This window comes from Trichomycterus rosablanca, chromosome 3, assembly GCF_030014385.1.
Source record: "Trichomycterus rosablanca isolate fTriRos1 chromosome 3, fTriRos1.hap1, whole genome shotgun sequence".
In the NCBI taxonomy this organism is placed as follows: domain Eukaryota; kingdom Metazoa; phylum Chordata; class Actinopteri; order Siluriformes; family Trichomycteridae; genus Trichomycterus; species Trichomycterus rosablanca.
In genome coordinates this window covers 19,998,134-20,014,013 of record NC_085990.1, presented here as the reverse complement: position 1 = coordinate 20,014,013, position 15,880 = coordinate 19,998,134, and the positions used below count along the sequence as shown (strand labels likewise).

At 41.2% G+C, this 15,880-nt stretch overlaps 2 long non-coding RNA genes across 2 annotated transcripts in view; one reads left to right on the top strand and one right to left on the bottom strand.

The window, feature by feature from the left end:
* Positions 1 to 11,495, bottom strand: part of LOC134310368 (uncharacterized) — a 49,788-nt gene extending 38,293 nt beyond the window's left edge. Inside the window, exon 1 of the long non-coding RNA XR_010011293.1 lies at positions 11,314 to 11,495. This is a non-coding gene — a long non-coding RNA (uncharacterized LOC134310368). The remainder of the gene's footprint in view (positions 1 to 11,313) is intronic.
* On the top strand, positions 2,610 to 4,562 carry LOC134310369 (uncharacterized). Its single transcript, XR_010011294.1, has 2 exons — positions 2,610 to 2,755; positions 4,092 to 4,562. It is a non-coding gene; the product is annotated as an uncharacterized LOC134310369 (long non-coding RNA).
* Positions 11,496 to 15,880: the final 4,385 nt, after the last annotated feature.

Sequence of the window (15,880 nt, the reverse complement as noted above, 5' to 3'; positions counted from 1 at the left end):
ACTTCTGGAGTGAGTTTGCTGCACTGAAAGTAAAGGGGCCGAATAATATTGCACGCCCCACTTTTTAGTTTTTTATTTCTAAAAAAAGTTTAAAATATCCAATAAATTTCGTTCCACTTCACGATTGTGTCCCACTTGTTGTTGATTCTTCACAAAAAATTACAATTTCATATCGTTATGTTTGAAGCCTGAAATGTGGCAAAAGGTTGAAAAGTTCAAGGGGGCTGAATACTTTTGCAAGGCACTGTATCTTTTTGAAATCTGGTGTATGCAGGTCTGGGGGGTGGGGTGGGAGGGGTGAAAGTGATCAAAAAATCATGTGGTGCGACCAAATATCATGTGGTGCGACCATTGCAGAGTGATTTCCATGATGGATATATGTCCTAGATTGGCAGTATTTGTGCTTTTATAAACAGGGGTTGGACAAAATAACTGAAACACCTGTCATTTTAGTGTGGGAGGTTTCATGGCTAAATTGGACCAGTCTGGTGGCCAATCTTCATTAATTGCACATTGCACCAGTAAGAGCAGAGTGTGAAGGTTCAATTAGCAGGGTAAGAGCACAGTTTTGCTCAAAATATTGCAATGCACACAACATTATGGGTGACATACCAGAGTTCAAAAGAGGACAAATTGTTGGTGCACGTCTTGCTGGCGCATCTGTGACCAAGACAGCAAGTCTTTGTGATGTATCAAGAGCCACGGTATCCAGGGTAATGTCAGCATACCACCAAGAAGGACAAACCACATCCAACAGGATTAACTGTGGACGCAAGAGGAAGCTGTCTGAAAGGGATGTTCGGGTGCTAACCCGGATTGTATCCAAAAAACATAAAACCACGGCTGCCCAAATCACGGCAGAATTAAATGTGCACCTCAACTCTCCTGTTTCCACCAGAACTGTCCGTCGGGAGCTCCACAGGGTCAATATACACGGCCGGGCTGCTATAGCCAAACCTTTGGTCACTCGTGCCAATGCCAAACGTTGGTTTCAATGGTGCAAGGAGCGCAAATCTTGGGCTGTGGACAATGTGAAACATGTATTGTTCTCTGATGAGTCCACCTTTACTGTTTTCCCCACATCCGGGAGAGTTACGGTGTGGAGAAGCCCCAAAGAAGCGTACCACCCAGACTGTTGCATGCCCAGAGTGAAGCATGGGGGTGGATCAGTGATGGTTTGGGCTGCCATATCATGGCATTCCCTTGGCCCAATACTTGTGCTAGATGGGCGCGTCACTGCCAAGGACTACCGAACCATTCTGGAGGACCATGTGCATCCAATGGCGGTGCCGTGTATCAGGATGACAATGCACCAATACACACAGCAAGACTGGTGAAAGATTGGTTTGATGAACATGAAAGTGAAGTTGAACATCTCCCATGGCCTGCACAGTCACCAGATCTAAATATTATTGAGCCACTTTGGGGTGTTTTGGAGAAGCGAGTCAGGAAACGTTTTCCTCCACCAGCATCACGTAGTGACCTGGCCACTATCCTGCAAGAAGAATGGCTTAAAATCCCTCTGACCACTGTGCAGGACTTGTATATGTCATTTCCAAGACGAATTGACGCTGTATTGGCCGCAAAAGGAGGCCCTACACCATACTAATAAATTATTGTGGTCTAAAACCAGGTGTTTCAGTTATTTTGTCCAACCCCTGTACATGTCATGTCATTTGGGGCGACCATTTATCATGTGGTGCAACCAATAACAGACGTAACTGAATTAAATTATAAATAATAATTTCAATTTAATACCGTACTGCGCACAACCTTAGATAACGTAGCCCCACTCAAAACTAAACTGATTAGGGAGAAAAAATTTGCTCCATGGTACAATGACCACACATGCGCACTTAAACAAGCAGCACGGAAATTAGAACGTAAGTGGCGTCACACTACACTGGAGGTGTATAAGATTGCTTGGAAAGATGCTCTAACTGAGTATAAACATGCACTTATAAAAGCTAAATCTTTATATTATTCATCCCTAATAGAGAAAAATAAAAACAATCCTAGATTCCTTTTTGAGACAGTGTCCAAATTAACTAAAAACGTTAATGAAACTGAATCTAATATACCGCCTGACTGTACCAGTGATGATTTTTTAAAATTCTTTAATGACAAGATAGAAAAAATACGACTTCAGAGTCAGAGTGTGTCACTTGCCAATGTTAAGTATAAACTCACTCCGAGCAGCATTGGTGATAATAGTAACGAGTTAATCCAACTAAATTCCTTTAATCCAATCTCCCAAAATGAACTAACTGTGTTGATTAAATCATCGAAGTCATCATCGTGTATACTCGATCCTGTTCCAACTCGTTTACTTAAAGATTTACTCCCAGCTTTTGTAGAGCCCCTGCTTACATTAATCAATGCATCCCTTAGCCTTGGATATGTACCTAAATTGTTTAAAAGTGCTGTTATTAAACCCCTGATTAAAAAACCTAATCTTGATCCACATGTTTTATCTAATTATAGGCCAATTTCAAACCTTCCTTTTGTCTCAAAGATATTAGAAAAAGTCGTTTCCAAACAGCTATGTTCTTATTTGAATGAAAATTGTATTCATGAAAAATTTCAATCAGGATTTAGACCCAATCATAGTACCGAAACCGCATTAATTAGAGTAGTTAACGAGTTGTTAATGTCTTCTGATAATGGATGTGTCTCTTTTCTTGTTCTATTAGATCTTAGCGCAGCGTTTGATACGGTCGATCATAACATTTTACTGGAGAGGCTAGAAAATACAGTAGGTGTTAAAGGACTCGCACTCTCTTGGTTTAAATCATATTTGACTGACCGATCTCAATTCGTTTATGTAAATAATAAATGCTCGGAAACTACAAAAGTAAAGTGTGGTGTTCCACAGGGGTCGGTACTTGGACCGCTATTATTTACACTCTATATGCTTCCACTAGGTGAAATTATTCATAAACATGGCATAAACTTTCACTGCTATGCAGATGACACACAGCTGTATATATCAGCCAAACCAAATGATACTGACACAATCAGTAAGATAGAAGATTGTGTAAACGACATAAAAAACTGGATGTCGTGTAATTTTCTTTTACTTAATTCAGATAAAACTGAGGTTTTACTTGTTGGCTCTAAAGCTGCAAGAGACAAGTTGTCTAACCTGGTGCTAAACTTAAACACGTTCTCTGTTACTCCCAGCCCAGATGTAAAAAACTTAGGTGTCACAATAGATTCAGATCTTTCCTTTGATACACACATTAATAATATTACTAGAGTTGCTTTCTATCATTTGCGTAATATCTCTAAAATAAGAAATATACTATCTGTTAATGACGCCGAAAAACTGATCCATGCGTTTATAACTTCTCGGTTAGATTATTGTAATGCTCTTCTAACTGGATGCTCTGGTAGATCCTTAAACAAACTCCAGTTAGTTCAAAATGCAGCAGCTCGAGTGCTAACTAGAACTAAAAAATTTGATCATATCACTCCTGTTCTATCATCTCTACACTGGCTGCCAGTTAAATTTCGCATTGATTACAAAATACTTTTACTAACCTATAAAGCGCTACATGGTCTGGCTCCACAGTATCTGAGTGAGCTTATTAATTACTACAACCCAGCACGTCCACTTCGTTCACAAGATGCAGGGTTACTTATAGTTCCTAAAATTAAAAAGACCAAAGCTGGTGGAAGAGCATTTTCTTACAAAGCTCCACAACTTTGGAATAATCTTCCTGCCTCTGTTCGGTATTCGGACACAGTCTCAATGTTTAAGTCTAGACTGAAAACATATTTATTTTCTCAGGCTTTTGATTAATATAGACAAAGGCGCAGAGCTTGGGGGTTCTTGGTCATAGAAACTTGTGGTGATCAGGGATGTTGGGTCGCTGTCGTTCTGCCTCTCTTGTCCAATCACTCAGGTTTGGGTAGGAGAGGTGGGCGCTGATGTCCTGTGAAAGCCTTCATGACCTTGTTACCTGCTCGCTCTCCCTTTTAGTTATGCTGTAATAATTAGGGCTGCCGGAGTCTAAAACTCTCTGTAAAACTGTTTGTCAACTAGCATTGTACATTATTAACTACATTCTCTGTTGTTTTACCCCGAGGGCATTCTGATGGAAACCTGTTTACCCGCCGAGGTTAAGGATTGAAGTCGAGACTGCCGGGACAACGATGCTGCTCCTGTCAGATGTGACGGATCTGGAGTAATTGCAACGACAAGAAATCACTACAGACTTTATTGAAGACTAGAGCGGATAACAACTCTATTATTATTTATTTATCTATTTATTACCAGTTATAACTTTTAGATCATTTAATTCTGTGTTTGTATGATTTGTGTAAATCGTGTATTTATTTAAAGTATCCTCCAGGCCACCCAAGAAGGATGGGCCCTGTTGAGTCTGGTTCCTCTCAAGGTTTCTTCCTGTAATTTTCAGGGAGTTTTTCCTTGCCACAGTCGCCCTCGGCTTGCTCAACAGGGGTTTTTGTATCTGTTGGTCCTGGATTTTGTAAAGTTGCTTTGAGACAATGTATATTGTAAAAAGCGCTATATAAATAAAGTTGACTTGACTTGACTTGATAATAAATCTCACTTATGTTGCTGAAATATTAATCACTGATGCAGTATGCCTAAGTTAATGGTAATTGTAAAACATTTTAATGTGTTTAATGTGATTTACAGGAAAAATAAGTCTGTTAAGTACATTTAAGGAAGTGAATTTGATATTAAACAACAAAAAATACAAGTACATTATTTACAAAAACTCAAAAGTAATAACGTAAGTTGTTTCTAAACACATTATATTATTGAGTACTTGCAAAAAAACTGTTAAGCATGTTGAGAAAATTAATTAATTTAAAAATAAATCAGTCGCACCACATGACATTTTGTTAGGCCACAGCCAATTCATCTGGATGAAAAAATACTATAATTACTTAATTTAAAATTATAATAGGAATTTACATGTACACAACATTCTAAATGAGTGAACAATTGAAAGAAACACCCATATTTGTAGTATTTTAAAATTGGCCTGTTGAAAATCCTTATACGTCATTGACCCATACACTTCTACATTGAGATTTCAGAGCAACATATGCTGCCTTCAAGCCGATACCTTTTCCAGGGACGTCTGTGCATTTTTCAACCAGACAATGCAAAACCACATGATGCACACATTACAAAGGTATTACAGTGGAAGAAGAGGGTATGGGTACTGGACTGGCTTCCTGCCTAGAGAATGTGCAGAGAATTTTGAAATTAAAAATGCAAAGACGACAACCAAGAACTGTTGCACATCTTAAGACGTGTTTGCAGGAAGAATGGGACAAAACACCTGAAACACTAAATCACTTGGTATCCTTGATGCCAAAATATCTTTTGAGTGTTGTGAGGAGGACTGGCAACTTTAGAAAGTGGTAAATGCTTTACCGGCCGATCTAACTTTTTTTAGAATGTGCTGCAGGTCTGAAATGCAGGAATGGATGTTTATAAATAAATGAAATGAAGTTGAGCAGATAAAACATGAAATATTTCAGGTTCATCCTGTCTGCAATGAAATAAAAGTCAAAGTACATGTAAGAAACTCTGTTTTTTATTATTTGCATTTTCCATGCTGTCCCAACTTTTTCTGATTTGGGGTTGTAGTTGCCTGGCCACTTTTCGGTGTATGTTGTTAGCCCTGCTCTGTAATGAACACATAAAAATGATCCCTGCTGCTTCGTCCTTGAGTGCGTCGACGCCACATTGGGGTCAGTACTGGGCCTGCTTGATAGATTGATAGTGATTCATTTGCAAGGTCAACGACTGCAGGAACAAAAAGAAAAGCTCAATGCCAAAGAGTAAAAGCTTGTCGGATGGAGCAGATAGTCGAAGGTACTCCACAGGATTTGCCTGCCCCGCCCCTCCTTATGGAGCCAGCGTGCAGTAGGTGCACAATTCAAATATGTACATGTGTCTTTTAGATGCCAGTGCACATTCACACTTTGACAGTGGGTGTCCAGAATAATGCAAACCCTGAAGAAAACACAAAAGAGTCAGTAAAGCTGAGGATGCTGAAGAGGCTCTTCTTAAATGGTTTACTCAGACCACAACTACACAGCTTCTGGTCAGTGGTCCAGTGCTTATGGGGAAAGCAAAGCAAAAAAAAAACACTACAACAAGCAAGATGCTGATGATTAAAGTGCTCAAAGGTGGGTGGTTGAAGTTCTTCCAGACATAATGATTGACACCTTCAATGCAGACAAAACCGGCTAGTTTGTGACTCGTTTGTTTGTTTATTAGGATTTTAACGTCATGTTTTACACTTGTTACAACCATGACAGGAACGATAGTTACTCATTACACAAGGTTCATCAGTTCACAAGGTTATATCAAACACAGTCTTGGACAATTTAGTGTCTCCAATTCACCCCACTTGCATGTCTTTGGACTGTGGGTGGAAACCGGAGCAGACACAAGGAGAACATGCAAACTCCACACAGAAAGGACCCGGACCGCCCCACCTGGGGATTGAACCCAGGACCTTCTTGCTGTGAGGCGACAGTGCTAAACACTGAGCCACCGTGCCGTCCCGCTAGAACTGGTGAACTACTCCAGATGGACCTCGGACGTGACAGAGCAAAGTGCAGAAAGAAAGGGTTACAGTGCTCCCAGCATGCAATATGGATGGAACCGAGGAGCTGGCACAGCTGACTACTGGAATAAGCAAGCAGCCACAAAGCTTCAGGAATGTTAGACGGCTTCCAGTTGTATTTGAAGCGAACAGAAATGCCTGGATGATGCACAAAAATTGGAACGAATGGCTGAAAAAGTCAGACTTATGTTGTTACTCTGTGTTGCACAGTTGACGTTTCCGGGCACTTATTCTGTTGTCTGACTTTTTCAGCCATTCGTTCCAAGTGCCCCAGAAACGTCAACTGTGCAACACAGAGTAACAACATAAGGCTGTTGAATATCAAGCTCACTTTTCTAATCTAAGCTATGGATCAGGGCATTATAGGTCATCTCAAAAACCAGTACAAAGCATTAAAGTTACGTCACTTGATGAGCATGATGGAGCAGGACAACAACACCTGCAGCCAGTCTGCCTGCCAGCCAGTGTGAATGGCAAAGAGTTCAGACCTCTCTGGAGAACACTGATGTAGACATCTGCACTAAAGTGCAAACTGCCACCAACGACACTGACACAAGTAACAAGTCAAGCGACGAAGCTGCTGTCGAAGACGGCAAACATGAATCTCTCCCTCTCCCCATTGCTCATTCTCAGCAGCCCTGCAGAGCCTGAGCACTCTGCGTGCGTACCTGGAGGCTAAGGGTTGCCAGAAATGCAAAAGGTTCCACAGTCCGATCTGATCTATAAAAAGCAGAATGCTTTCCTGTAGAGCAGGGGTGTCAAACTCATTTTCACCGAGGACAACATCAGCATTATGGTGGCCCTCAAAGGGCCCATTGTAACGTATCCTGCTGTGATTGCAGTCTGTTGTTTTTCTTGGAGGCTGAATTCTGCATTTATATTGTCCTACTTTACCACAGACACAGCCTCATAACACAAGAGACACACCGGTTTCTCTTCCTGAAGCACAAACTTGTTTTCCCTTTCATTACATTTCCTCCTTATGCTTAATTTTCTTACTTATCTTCTTGTAAATTGTAGGATCATGTGTAAATATGTTTAACATAATCTACTGGCAGGCTGTGTCACTTTGCAGATCACAAAATCAGCATACATTTTGAGAGATGCAGTTTGTTTAGGATTTTACAGTGTATTTTTAAGACAATCATTCTGCCCTCACTAATAGTTTATCCCCCTTGCTCAGCTAGACAGACAGACAGACAGCTCTCTTCAGAATACAGTCGGTTTATTTACTTCCCAGCTGTGTGATACACTGTGTGCATCAAAATGAAGTAAAAATACAAACAATAAAAACAATAAAGAACCTAATACAGTAAAAGCACACAGCTGTAGTCAAGTGTTACATCTGGTACAATATGAGCTTTAACCAAATGTAAAATAGCGCTAACGAGTAAAAATTTTGTGTAAAGATACTAATTGCTATAGTAACGTAACAACAGTATTTAATTACGGTAAATTTGTAACTAAAACGCTGTGATATACTCACTAAACATTTACTAACAACTGAGAATATAAATGCCACTACATACAGACAATGCTTTGGTATAATACTGAAAGATAATTATTTGTGTTTATTTATTATTGTTTACATTACTGACTACGCTACTTCGCGTTCTCTTTGCCGTAAAAGTCACATGGCTTCTTAGCGAAGGTTAAAGTTAGTTGCCATGACTACGATGTCACGGTTGTCTCTTAAAGGCGCAGTAAGTAACATTTATTTAAAGGCGCAGGTGTCCCGTTAAATTATAAGCGCGTCTCTGTAACGACACGAACCATCACAGCAATCATACAGTCGTTAAACCTCTCGCGGGCCACAGAAAATGACGTGGCGGGCCGGATCTGGCCCGCGGGCCGTGAGTTTGACACCCCTGCTGTAGAGTATAACTGATTATTTCACAGGAAATCTATTTAAGATCCAGTGATAAACAGAGGTACTCTAACTGTTGTGCACAATGTAGGGCATACTATACACCGATCAGCCATAACATTACAACCACCTCCTGTCCATTTTATCAGCTCCACTTAAGCACTTAATAGTTCTACAATTACTGACTGTAGTCAATCTGTTTCTCTACATACCTTTTAAGCCTGCTTTCACCCTGTTTATCAATGATCAGGACCACCACAGAGTAGATATTACTTAGGTGGTGGATCATTCTCAGCACTGCAGTGACACTGACATGGTGGTGGTGTGTTAGTGTGTGTTGTGCTGGTATGAGTGGATCAGACACAGCAGCACTGCTGGAGTTTTTAAAAACCATGTCCACTTACTGTCCACTCTATTAGACACTCCTACCTAGTTGGTTCACCTTGTAGATGTAAAGTCAGAGATGATCGCTCATCTATTGCTGCTGTTTGAGTTGGTCATCTTCTAGACCTTCATCAGTGGTCACAGGACGCTGCTGGCTGGATATTTTGGTGGACTATTCTCAGTCCAGAAGTGACAGTGAGGTGTTTAAAAACTCCATCAGCATTGCTGTGTCTTATCCACTCATACCAGCCCAACACACACACACTAACACACCACCACCATGTCAGCGTCACTGCAGTGCTGAGAATGATCCAACACCCAAATAATACCTGCTCTGTAGTGGTCCTGACCATTGAAGAACAGGGTGAAAGCAGGCTAAAAAGGTAGATAAAGCTAATAAAATGGACAGCGAGTGTAGAAACAAAAAGATGGTCATAATGTTATGCCTAATCAATGTATTGAACATGTTTTCTACAGTGAAGAAAGCGCTTGTATATTATCTTTTAAAGGAGTATAGCCTAGTCCCTGCATCACTATGGGTATGCGCATGCTCCGTTTGGGTGTAATTAAGCTTTTTTGGTTCCAGGCTCTTGCACTTAAACGGATTGTACTGTATATCTTGTTATTTATTTAAAAAAAGTTTAAAACCTAAAGAAAAAGTAACATGTAGTTATGTTACAAGGGTTTTTATTTGGTAGACGTGTTGTAGCAGCAGCATTCAAGTAACAGTACACGTAACGTCACATTTTACATACTTTGGTTACATCCATGACAGGACCGATAACTACTGGTTACACAAGGTTCATCAGTCCTGGACAATTTTGTATCTCCAGTTCACCTCACTTGCATGTCTTTGGACTGTGGAAGGAAACTGGAGCTTCTGCAGGAAACCCATGCAGACATGGGGAGAACATGCAAACCACACAGAAAGAACCTGGACTGCCCCACCTGGGGATCGAACCCAGGACCTGGGACAGCTGTGAGTCAACAGTGCTACCCACTGAGCCACCGTGCCACCCTATTAGATTTTTAACATCATGTTTTTACACACTTTAATTACATTCATGAAAGGACAGGTCAGCTCAAGTCTTTAATGTCAAACACAGTCATGGAAAATTTTGTATCTCCAATTCTTCTCACGTGCATGTCTTTGGACTGTGGGAGGAAACTGGAGCTTCTGGAGGAAACCCACGTAGACACGGGGAGAACATGCAAACTCCACACAGAAAGGACCCAGACCGTTCAACCTGGGAATCGAACCCAGGACATTCTTGCTGTGAGGCAACAGTGCTACCCACCAAGCAACTGTGACTAAATATAATATAAAAGGGTTTGTTTGTTTAATAGGATTTTAACGTCATGTTTTACACTTTGGTTACATTCATGACAGGAACGGTAGTTACTCATTACACAAGGTTGGGCGGCACAGTGGCTCAGTGGTTAGCACTGTCGCCTCACAGCAAGAAGGTCCTGGGTTCGATCCCCAGGTGGGGCGGTCCGGGTCCTTTCTGTGTGGAGTTTGCATGTTCTCCCCGTGTCTGTGTAACATAACCAAAGTGTAAAACATGACGTTAAAATCCTAATAAACAAACAGACATTACACAAGATTCATCAGTTCACACAAGGTTATATCGAACAAAGTCATGGACAATTTTGTATCTCCAGTTCACCTCACTTGCATGTCTTTGGACTGTGGGAGGAAACCGGAGCACCTGGAGGAAACCCACGCAGACAAGGGGAGAACATGCAAACTCCACACAGAAAGGACCCGGACCGCCCCACCTGGGGATCAAACCCAGGACCTTCTTGCCGTGAGGCGACAGTGCTACCCACCTAACCACCGTGCCTAAATGTAATATAAAAAGGCACCAATAAATATTACATCTGAAGGTGTAATGAGTTCATTAAGACTTGGGACACACGTTTTTATTAACAATTTATTTACATGACTACCCTGTTAAATGCATAAACTAACCATGACTTATGTTATAATTTGACTAAGGTAAAGTTTAGTATCAGTATGTCAAAGCTGAAGTGGTAAATTACTTTATAGTTTTAATTGCATTAAAGCCACTCAGTCACCATAATGTCTTTAAACAAATTGGACGCTTGTTACGTAATAAAACGCTAATAAATTCATATAGCAAGAGTGACGTATCTAGTCATAAGTTCACCAAGTATCAAAACTTGCTAGCTGGCTAGCTAGCCACATAGCCAGCAATATTAAGTCAAAACAAACCGACACCTTTCCTAATAAGATTCAGTGTGACTATGCAAACCCTTATAACTAGACAGTAATATAAAGTGTAAGTACAATAGCCATTAGAAAAGACGCAAATATAAGCAGTTCACGCATGCGTGGTTCTCAATTCTACACGAGCAGCCTGTTTTCCACAACATAGCACGCAAAGCCCGTACCTATGAGGGATAAGGACTTACCGTCTCCCAGGAACGTGTCGTTTCCTGCACCCACGCGTGGAACGAAAACATGCAATCCACGGACGAGTTCCAGGAATGCGCGTGAATCCTCGTGAGTAACAGTTCGGGTGTGATATTAAAACTGTAGCACCGTTAACATCCCGCTGTTACATTGGTTCACACAACGCATCCTCCAAACAATGTGCACAAGCCCGGGATATTTCTTGACACCACCATGTAAGCCAATGAAAACCATGTAAAAGGCGTAAAGATCCCGCCTCTGATTCTACGGGGCCTCCATTTCACTGATGCCCTCGCGCATGCTGCTTAAGCTTGGGTTTTATAAGATGGCTGCTTGGTAGTTGCACGACTTGGCCACCACCTTACAGAAGGGTTTCATAAACCCCTTTGCTCCATGTACGTACATCTACACTATATTGCCAAAAGTATTCGCTCGTCTGGCTTCACGCGCATATGAACTTGAGTGACATCCCATTCTTAATCCATAGGGTTTAATATGATGTCGGCCCACCTTTCGCAGCTATAGCAGGTTCAACTCTTGGGAAGGCTTTCCACAAGGTTTAGGAGTGTGTTTATGGGAATTTTTGACCATTCTTCCAGAAGCGCATTTGTGAGGTCAGGACTGAGTGCAGGCCAGTCAAGTTCTTCCACACCAAACTCGCTCATCCATGTCTTTATGGACCTTGCTTTGTGCACTGGTGCGCAGTCATGTTGGAACAGGAAGGGGCCATCCCCAAACTGTTCCCACGAAGTTGCGAACATGAAATTGTCCAAAATCTCTTGGTATGCTGAAGCATCAAGAGTTCCTTTCACTGGAACTAAGGGGCTGAGCCCAACTCCTGAAAAACAACCCCACACCATAATCCCCCCTCCACCAAACTTTACACTTGGCACAATGCAGTCAGACAAGTACCGTTCTCCTGGCAACCATTAAACCCAGACTCCTTTATCGGATTGCCAGACGGAGAAGCGTGATTCGTCACTCCAGAGAACACATCTCCACTGCTCTAGAGTCCAGTGGCGGCGTGCTTTACACCCCTGCATCTGACGCTTTGCATTGAACTTGGTGATGTAAGGCTCTGTTCTTGAGCTAATCTGAAGGCCACATGAAGTTTGGAGGTCTGTAGCGATTGATTCTGCAGAAGCTGACCCCGCTCTGTCATTTTACATGGCTACCACTTCGTGGCCGAGTTGCTGTCGTTCCCAATCGCTTCCACTTTGTTATAATAGCACTGACAGTTGACTGTGTAATATTTAGTAGCGAGGAAATTTCACTACTGGACTTGTTGCACAGGTGGCATCCTATCACGGTACCATGCTGGAATTCACTGAGCTCCTGAGAGCGACTCATTCTCAGTCTGCATGCCTAAGTGCTTGGTTTTATACACCTGTGGCAGTGGAAGTGATTGGAACACCTGATTGGAATTCAATGATTTGGATGGGTGAGTGAATACTTTTGGCAATATAGTGTATCTATTTGGCGTATAGATGCCTCGGCGTTGGCATACATACTAAATTAAGGCAAACTTAAAACCTTGCAGGGGAGTGAGCCTGTAGGACTAAGGTTGAGAACTCTATGTCTCTTGTACCTGTTCCAGGAAGCTCTCTAGTCATCCTGACATGTTTTATGCATACTCTGTTTTGCTATTTAGGTTTAACCATCCAAGATGTCTTGCCAATAGTTGTTATCCAGTATTGGCTTAGCACATTTGCCAGCCATGCCAATGAGTAAATAGGCAGAGGTCTGGAACATGTAAATGTGGTGCATTTGGAGTGAGGTGTGAAGGGTTCCAGCTACAGTTGGTTGAGAATTTTATGTCAGCAAATGGTACATAGAATCATTGCTGCCTTTGCCTGTGTTCTTTGCGCATTGGTTTTTGATTTTTGTTGTTTGATAGTAGCAGGGGTTTATCCATTAATGAAGAAAGGTAGCTCAGCGGTTACAGTAATGGACTAGTTTGTTTATTAGGATTTTAACGTCATGTTTTACACTGTGGTTACATTCATGACAGGAACGGTAGTTATTCATTACACAAGATTCATCAGTTCACATGGTTATCAAACACAGTCATGGAATCTCCAATTCACCTCACTTGCATGTCTTTGGACTGTGGGAGGAAACACAGAAAGGACCCAGACCGGCCAACTTGGGATCAAACCCAGGATCGGGATTGGGATCGAAGGAGGTGACAGTGCTACCCAGCGAGCCACCGTGCCGCCCTTACTGGACTAGCCATCAAACTAGCCAGTTTGTCACTGTTGGTTCCCTGAGCAAATGTGAGATGGAGATCACCACAGATTTTATAAAACTAAAATCCTGGATTTGTATGGCTCCATTTTCCAGACATTGTCACAGTTTATCCATTCGTGGGGTGATTGTCCTACTTTATGCCCAGACATTCTGCCAGTATACAACAGGGTTTAATACATAATGCAAGCAAAAAGTGCCTCTAAATTTAAAGAATAAGAGAGAACTCTCAAAAAAATAACCTTACCATCAGTAAAGTCAGTTCTCACTTACATTACAATGCATTGAATAATTTCTCTTGACTAACAGTCAACAGACTAACATCACTTAGCTCCAGTACAAATCCTAATGTTAATATTTCTATGAATGTAGCTGCCAATTCCTTTAGCATGTGTGGTCTTCTTGTTAATTCATACGTATTTTATACTTTGACTTCCAATCTAGTCATTTCCCAATCCCCATTGCAATTCCCTTGCTGCTTGCACCACCTCGACACTGGAGAGCCCCTCTTCAACTGACAACTGACTCAAAACTTTCAGAATGCTTTAGTGTTGTGACCTTCTGGGCATCCTGGTATTGTTTATTCTGCATATTACTTTTGGAACACCATACTATATATCCACATATGCCCTTGGTGATACATGTTGAACCTACCATCAAACAAGATTTGCCAGTATAAACATGTAGTATTTGCCTGTTTGTAATTTAATGTGTTATTGCTTAAGTGATGTTTGTAGATGAAGTGGAAACCATGTCCACACAGTACAACATGCACTTGTGCCAGGTAAATGTGAGGACTTGAGCATTTAAATTTAAATTCCCTCATTGCGCCATAGACCACATACACACCCTGGCACCCTTTTGCTGCTCTACAAGTCCAGGTTAGACAGGAGAGTTGCATATCAGATCCATGAAGAAATAATGGCAAACCTGGAAGAAATAAGTCATATAATTTCCTAAACACACAAGTAACAATAGATCTTTGATAAGGACAGTTTTATTTTACTATTTTATAGGGTATGTCTCAAAACCTAGTGAGCTACCTTGCTGCCGATTCCCTAGGCAGTTGGATATGTAGAGAGAATTAAACTAACATCAAACTTTAGAAGTCAGATCATCAAGACACTCTAGTTAGACAGTGACTATGTCTCCGGCTGTCCCTGCCCACCAACTGTTTTAGCTTACTAAGCTAACTCATCTTTCGTCATTCGGTCAGAATAGGGCATCTAAGAATTGAGACAGCCTTCTTAGGATAACATAAAATGCTGTCTGTGCAGAGAGCTCACTAGGTTTGTGCTGATTTTAATGGACTCCTCCAATCTTGCAGCAGCCTGATATGCAAATGTCATCAGACAAAGGTGTTGCCTTTGCAAAGTTTGTACTTGGTAGTAGCAGGAATTGGCCACCATGGGCCATGCAGATGACAACCACCACCTGCTTTAAAAGCAGGGTTTCTCAACTGCAGAAGGTAATGTCTATTAATATGCAACTTCTTTTTTACCTCTGACAATGGCAGAGCTGAGATTCGATATGATGTATTCAAAATCCCATCTCTGGTGTGCTGTCTGGCCTCATTCTGCATGTGCTACAACTCGGCATGCATTGAAAAATACAACTTATACATCACAATTTAAATTTGAGGCATTTATTCTAGGTCTATCGTTTATACTCATGTACTCATGTAATTGTTTTATTTCACTCACAGCCAACATAAAGTTCTTTTCAAATGACAATACATTTTATTTAACAAGGTACCAATGACACAGTCTTGTTACAAGCATGATAAATGTTACCAAAGAAGATGACAACATAAAAAAGCATGTGTTTGGTAGAATTTGCCACAATACAGAGCAGGGTTAGGGTTAGTGCTTGGCTGACACTATACAATAATATAGGCTGTAATTTTGGACATTAAAGACTGTAAAGTGTATGAATATGTTTGCATCCAATTTGTGTCAATCCCAGAGTTGCTGAAGAAAATGGTAAGGAATGTCTCATTACCTAGAAAAGATTAAATAAAATACACTTTACAGCTAGATAGAAAGTCTCCTAAAAGACAAGAGCGACGTAAAGTTGCAGCAAAGCACCTGCTTATACACTGATCAGCCATAACATTAAAACCACCTCCTTGTTTCTACACTCATTGTTCATTTTATCAGCTCCACTTACCATATAGGAGCACTTTGTAGTTCTACAATTACTGACTGTAGTTCATCTCTTTCTGTACATGCTTTGTTAGCCCCCTTTCATGCTGATCTTCAATGGCCAGGACTCTCTCAGGACCACGACTCTCTCAGGACCACCACAGAGCAGGTATTA